At 46.1% G+C, this 7,824-nt stretch overlaps 1 pseudogene; it reads right to left on the bottom strand.

Moving 5' to 3' along the window:
- Nucleotides 1–6,176: 6,176 nt before the first annotated feature.
- LOC124799719 lies at nt 6,177–6,295 on the bottom strand (annotated as a pseudogene).
- Nucleotides 6,296–7,824: the final 1,529 nt, after the last annotated feature.

The raw sequence follows: 7,824 nt of genomic DNA, 5'->3' as shown, positions 1-7,824 counted from the left end.
AGTGCTCCGGCAATAGAGTGGAATTTTCCGCCGGTTTTCGAGTTGCTGATTGGAACGTTTAACCACGGCCACTGTCGTGGGGGCGGGAATGTTGTGTGTTCGACCTGTACGGGTGCTGTAGGTAGTCGGCTCTCGCCTTTCGGTCGAGGACGTCGAAGCAACCAGCCATCGCCTCCGGTACGTCAAATCGTGTTCTTGCAGTTAAGAAGACAGATTGGTAAGGTATGTCTGCAGCACCGGCAGATAGGGATTTTCCTAGGTGACAATCAGAGCTCAGCAGAGCGCGCCTGTTCGTCTTTTTCTAACTTTGTTCTGTCTTGGGTAGCAGCAATTAATGTTGGGTTGGCTATGTGTTTTCTCTTAAGATCTGAGTTGCAAGGAATTGGCTCCACATACCACTTCGTCATAAACCTCACAATCTAGTTTAGGAACAACTTCAAATTCACAGCGTTTGTTTGAGTATCCAATTTGAGCCAATTTGGTGTATTGTAAATGTTTCATGTGTTTTTGTTTATTATTTTGTGTTTAGTCTTAATAAATCATATTGTTATTTTGGACAGAACTTTCATTCTGTTAATCGGTAGAGCAACCCTATCATTCCTCACTATGTTAATGAAACCTTCGTTTATTTAACTTATTTTTCAAATTAAATTATTGCAGGTGCCAAACTCTCTTCTACTCCACTGGCAGGGTTGATTATAGTCAGTTCGCGAATTTTTTTTTTTTTTATCCTTGTGCAACAGCAAAAGTCGGAGTTAGAATAGGGGGGCTTAGAGCATCATTTACATATGTAGATTCTAGAAGAATTTAGTGTTAAATACACTGCTAGCCCCAGCACCTCGCAATATGCGCTAAGTTTCATTGCCTCCTCTTTCCTATTAAAATTATCCTAATGCTTATAAATTTCAATGGCTTCTCTACATAGTCGTGGATAATAATTTGACGATGTAGATAAAATTTCTGTTTCACTTCATAGTTTCCTGACTGAAGAGCATGCTCATCTACAGCTGATTTCTCTATTTTTCCTAGTCGGCAAAGACTTTTGTGCTCTTGTAGCCGTGTATTTACGCTCCTCTTGGAAGTTCCAATATAACCCTTACCACACGTGCGCGGAATTTTGTATACACCACATGTCGACAGAGGAGGGCTGTTATCTTTCACAGATCGGAGTACTTCACTTATTTTCTTTGTTGTGGTCGTACGGGAAAATCCCCACTTCATCGGTACCTCTGAGATCCTGCGTCTCACAGCTCGTACGCCGACTGTAGCACCACGTTCAGACTCGCTTAAATCTTAATAACCTGCCACTATAGCAGCAGTAACCGATCTAACAACTGCGCCAGACACTTGTCTTATATAGGCGTTGCCAACCGCAGCGCCGTGTTCTGCCCGTTTGCGTAACTCAGTATTTTAGTACGCAAGCCTAAACAAGTTTCTTTGGCGCTTCAGTGTAGCTATCATTACCTTGTGTATCACTATCTGTAGCAAAACACTTTATATAAATTCAACATCCATCGGTAATTTCTTTCCATGTCGAGACCTAGCTTCGGAAATTACGTCGTAAGACATTAATGAGCAAACATATGCAAAAAATCTTAAAATGTGGCATTCGTGACCGAAATAAGTTTCCATAAGATTCTTTTGGGTTGTAGACCACGTTACGTCGCAAAATTTACCGTTTCGTCAATCAAGAAAAATGTTATGGAAATAAGATGGTTCAAATGATTCAAATGGCTCTAAGCACTATGGGACTTAACATCTGCCGGCCGGTGTGGCCGTGCGGTTCTAGGCGCTACAGACTGGAACCGGGCGACCGCTACGGTCGCAGGTTCGAATCCTGCCTCGGGCATGGATGTGAGTGATGTCCTTAGGTTAGTTAGGTTCAATTAGTTCTAAGTTCTAGGCGACTGATGACCTCAGAAGTTAAGTCGCATAGTGCTCAGAGCCATTTGAACCCTTTTTGAACTTAACATTTACCGAACGAGGTGGCGCAGTGGTAGCACACTGGCCTCGCATTCGGGAGGACGACGGTTCAATCCCGCGTCCGGCCATCCTTATTTAGGTTTTCCGTGATTTCCCTAACTCGCTCCAGGCAAATGCTGGGATGGTTCCTTTGAAAGGGCACGGCCAACTTCCTTCCCCATCCTTCCCTAATCCGATGAGACCGATGACCTCGCTGTTTGGTCTCTTCCCCCAAACAATCCAATACAGATCCAGACTTAACATCTGAGGTCATCAGTCCCCTAGAGTTAGAATTACTTAAACGTAACTAACCTAAGGACATCACACACATCCATTCCCGAGGCAGGATTCGAACCTGCGACCGAAGCAGCAGCGCGGTTCCCGACTGAAGCGCGTAGAACTGCTCGGCCACAGTGGACAGCTGTCTTAAGATATTCCTTTGTCCTTTTCTGAAGATAGTAATTACGCGAAGAGTAAAGGCTCACGATTGTGATCCGGCTCGGTAGCTGCATGGTGAGAGCGGCTGATTGCCAAGCGAAGATTCCAATGCTGAGCTGCCCAATGAGCACCTCCCGAAAGCCAATAAATTGAAGGAGGAGAGATGGCTCAAATGGTTCAAATGGCTCTGAGCACTATGGGACTTAACATCTAAGGTCATCAGTCCCCTAGAACTTAGAACTACTTAATCCTAACTAACCTAAGGACATCACACACATCCACGCCCGAGGCAGGATTCGAACCTGAGACCGTAGCAGCAGCGCGGTTCTCGACTGAAGCGCGTAGAACCGCTCGTCCACAGCGGCCGACAAGGAGGAGAGAAAACAGGGCCGATGAACCTACTGCTAAGACAAGGTAAAGTAACATGTTCGTTCAATCCAGATTGTTATCGATGGGAACTGGAAAATTATGTATTACAACACTCGTGTCACCTACGTGAATATCACATGTGCTTCGTGTTTAGTGAGTGGAAAATACGCTGAGGTGACAAAAGCCGAGAGGTAATTCCTTATATCGTGTCGGAGCACCTTTTTCCAGCTCAGTGCAGCACCTCAACAAGTTGTTGGAAACGCAGAAAAATTTAGCCATGCTGCCTCTATAGCCGCCCATAACGGCGAAAGAGTTGCCGTTGCAGGAGTTCATGCACGAACTGGCCTGTCGATTACGTCCTATAAGTTTTCAGTGGGATTTATGTCGGGCAATCTAGGCGGCCAGATAATCCGCTCGAGCTGCCCAGGATGTTCTTCAAACCAGTCGCGAACAATTGTGGTCCACTGACATGGCGCAGTGTCATCCATAAAAATTCCATCGATGTTTGGGAACATGAAGTCCATGAATGGTTGCCAATGGTCTCCAAGAGGTTCAGTTGGATCAGAAGAGGCAGTCCATTCAAAGTAAACACAGCCCACAGCGTCATGAAGTCACCACCAGCTTGCACAGTGCCTTGTTGACAGTTTTGGTCCATGTCTTCGTGGGGTCTGCCTCACACTCGAACCCTACCGTCAGCTCTAGCCAGCTGAAGTCGCTATTCATCTGACCAGGCCACGGTTTTCCAGTCGTCTGCGAACCAACCTATACGGTCACGAGGCGAGGAGAGAGACGCTGTAGCCCATTAAGACGAAATTTCGTCGCACTCTGCTAACGGATACGTTCGTTGTACGTCTCACATCGATTTCTGCGGTTATTTCACGCCGTGTTGTTTGTCTGGTAGCACTGACAACTCTACGCGAACGTCACACACACTTGGTTCTGTGGATCGCGGAATATTAAATTCCTTAAACGATTTCCGAAATGGAATGTGTGGTGTGCGTACTGTAAGACCTTCGGTACACACACCATCAGATTATTTGACTTGTCGCTATAACGAAGTAGGCGAGTGTCAGCAATATGTCTCGTGGTCTTATCGTGGCGTGTTTATCTTCTGCCGTTAGGTCAGACGATAGAAATGCCACTTGCACGCTTAGAGTAGCAGATTGCCGGTGACCAACTTTAAACAGAACTTCATTCATTTTCACACACATTTATTAAAATAATAACAAGCATAAAAATAACTTAGACATTACGTAACTTGATTCTGGATGCTGTTTACAATTGACAATCTGAAGTTCCTTTGGTCTTGGTACGTTAATCTTATTCTCACATATCTGTGATACTTGACAAAGTGTCTACACATTTCTCTTCATGGCTATGTACAGGAATATGATAATCTTATTAGGTGCAGACTGAAACTTGACTATAGACTAATGCAGACCGACTAATCGGAGGTCTGTACACTCGTTATAATACCTCGAGCGTTCATGTATCACTGCGCGAGTGTGATCAGCGAGGAGAAAAGGTTCTACGTTAGCAGCAATCTCATTGGCTGCATTGCATATTAATACGCAGATCGGCGGAAGCAGAATTTGGTCCGTCTCTATGGCAGCGCCATCTCGTAGTGCGGAGACGGACGAGCGCTGCGCCTGCGCTGTTGTGCTTAGCGGGGCGCGCTCTAGTGGGAAAGTTGTGTACGCGCTGACTACGCGGAACTATGTACACAACAGAATGTCCCACGGATCTAGCTCCAACTATCACTCCGCGTTCAGAGTCTGTTAATTGGCGTCTTGCGACCGTAACAACACCGGAAACATTTTCACATGGACCACCCGAGTACAAAGGACAGTTCAGCCAATGCACTGCCCTTTTATAACTTGTGCACGCGATACTACCGCTATGTGTATGGTTGAAATGGCTCTGAGCACTATGGGACTTAACTTCGTTGGTCATCAGTCCCCTTGAACTTAGAACTACTTAAACCTAACTAACCTAAGGACATCACATACATCCATGCCCGAGGCAGGACTCGAACCTGCGACCGTAGCGATCCCGCAGTTCCGAACTGTAGCGCCTAGAACCGCACGCGCTATCTGTATATGTGCATATCTTTGTCCCATGACTTTTGTCTTGACTCAGTGTATAGCATCTAGTTTCAAAATCTTCCAGTTTCGCTTTTTACGGTTTTTAATTCCAAGTTCTTACGGCGTTGTGGTTTGGCAGATTCACTGTCTAAGAGAGAACTTATATTGGGGACGGGAGTACTTTTCCTGTCCAGGGAAACGTTCTCGGTCTGGTCTGGTCGCGCTGGGGATCCACTCGAAGGCGGCAATCCTAAGTAATCACTGGCGGTGCGAGCCTCATTTTGCTCCAGCCTGCAGGTGCATAATAAATACCGCAGCCCAAGGCCGCACGCTGGAGCGGACCGCAGAACTGCACAAAAGCAAACTGAATTACGGTGTCGTTTACGCCTGTTAACTGCCAGGCGAGACGCACATAAACCCTGCAACGACGCGAAAAATATCAGACCCGCAGGGAGGGCATGAAAAGCTGTAACTCATTCGATACCAACGCCGTCCGTTCGCTCCACGTAGAAGTGTCTGGTCTCTGAGGATGCTATCGTGTGAAACACGGTTACCAATGTCCTGAAACCACTGCTTATCTCACAGGCATTATATTTTGAGGTAAAAAATAAACCTTTGAGTTATCCATTTCGTGTTTCTGGAAAACTCGGCCGAGTATTAATTACTATCTGTAGATCTTCCTTGGGCAGGGCGTAAAAATTAATCTGTAAATCTTTTCTTCTTTAATTGAATCTTCCAGAGTAATCACTGAGAAGAAGGTTTTGACAAAATTAGAGCTGTTTGCCGAACATAAATTCAAACCCGACACATTCATAAGCAGGCACTGGGCAAAGAGAAACGTAATAATTTTTATTCTTTTATCTCCACAGCCCCTGAGTTAGAAATTACCGCCTACCAAACAATGATAAGAATCAAAGATACCAATAAACCAGGTGCGACGCAGACTTCGTTAGCTTCCACTCTACACCTACATAAATATGCAGCAAGCCGCTGTAAAGTGCATGGTGTAAGATACGTCGTACCAGTATTACCAACTTCCCTTTCTACCCCTTTCGCGTCCTTAACGCTATTATCACAACGGGTCAAATACATAACTTAATAAAAAAAAAAAACCTGAACTCCTTCCGAACAGACCATGAAGGCCCAACGGTACTGACCAGCCGCCGTGTCATCTTCAGCCTACAAGCGTCTCTGGATACGGATATGGAGGGGCATCTGGTCAGCTCTCCCGGCCGGCCGTATGTCAGTTTACGAGACCGGAGCCGCTGCTTCTGAATCAAGTAACTCCTCAGTTTGCCTAACAAGGGATGAGTGCACCCCGCTTGCCAACAGCTCTCGGTAGACCGGATGGTCACCCATCCAAGTGCGACCCCAGCCCGACAGCGCTTAATTTTCGGTGATCTGACGGGAACCGGTGTTACCACTGCGGCAAGGCCGTTGGCATATTAACTTAATGCTGTTTGACAAATAATTACACTAGCAGAGACTTGAGGTTCGTATGTGATACATGATACCAACCTTGTTGCTACTTCATGCCTACTATCAACAACCTGTAACACACGAATTTTTCTGTAACTAAAATGGTGAAAACCTACTGTTAAGCCCTTACTACAAAGCATAGTGAGAAAACCTAACTGAAAATATCACTGTCGACCATTTAATGTATTTAAAATGGCTTGTAGCGGGGTAGGCTAAGTGAAAGTTATACCTCTGCGTTCCCCACCACGCTAGTTTCCTTGCCTGCAGCTTTAGAAATTAAGATTAGCGGCCATGTCGTGGCCCATATAATGACACCTGAACGTCGCTGAACGGAATCGAATTCTAGCGAGCATGCCGCGGTAGGTGAACTGGAGGACAATGGCTGTTGCTTTGACGTCAGTGATGGGCGATTTGCACGAATTACAGATGACCTTAATTTCTTAAGACACGATCAACTAGGTGAACACACATAAAAAAACAATGAGACTAAATCAAAAACAATTAATAATTACCAAAAACGTTACGTGGCACGGAATGGTACTTCTAGCACAGTGACACTATAGGTAGACACTGATAGGTAGACGAGACAAAGGAATCGTTAAGCTTAAAATATATATTTTGTCCTCTCGCAGACCTTGCGGACACACCTGAGAAGCTTGCTTCTCTGCTAACTACTGACCACTATTCTTGGTAACAGACAGGAGACATAAGGCGCTAGTGAGAAATGGGCGCCGCGCGGAGTGGCCGCACGGTTGCAGGCGCCATGTCCCGGATTGCGCGGCCCCTTCCCACCGGAAGTTCGAGTCCGCCCTCGGGCACGGGTGTGTGTGTTGTTCTTAGCATAAATAAGTAGTGTGTAAATCAGGGGACCGATGACCTCAGCAGTTTGGTCCCTTAAGAATTCACACACATTTGAACAGTTGAGAAATAGGCAACACGTAATACTTTTGTTGAATCCAAAGTGATTATGAGAAGTAAGAACGACCCCAAATGCCTTCCTGACTTGACTGAATCAAATTATCGTAAGCGGAAACGACAGGAACGCGACCTAACATGGTCTTCATTCCATCCTCCTACGAGTAACAGGTGGTCTCCCGCAGTCGCTTTCAGCGCACTTAACCGCCTGCAATCATTCGCGGCTCAGCGCATGCTACTCATTACCCGCTACTGCCTCGCGCTTACACGAAGTCATTCCGCGGTCCGTAAGGCTGGGGAAAAGCAAAATGCGTTAAATTTGAAAGTGGCCACTCAAATTGTCTCCATCCTGTCGTAATTTTTCCATCGTCTTTTAAAACTATGTCTCCCTCTGTCACTAAGGGCCACACTCTCCAGCGAGTGCTACTCTCGCGTCCAAGGGGAGGCGGTAAAATGCTCGATAGATTAAAAAAAAAACTGAAAGCGTCCGTGGCCTCTCTCTCTATCTCTCTCTCTCTCTGTCTCTCTCCCTCCCCCTCTCCCTCTCTCTCTCTCTCTCTCATCCCCTGCCACAGCT

This window comes from Schistocerca piceifrons, chromosome 5 (assembly GCF_021461385.2).
Source record: "Schistocerca piceifrons isolate TAMUIC-IGC-003096 chromosome 5, iqSchPice1.1, whole genome shotgun sequence".
Classification (NCBI taxonomy): Eukaryota; Metazoa; Arthropoda; class Insecta; order Orthoptera; family Acrididae; genus Schistocerca; species Schistocerca piceifrons.
This window is presented reverse-complemented; position numbering and strand designations above follow the sequence as displayed.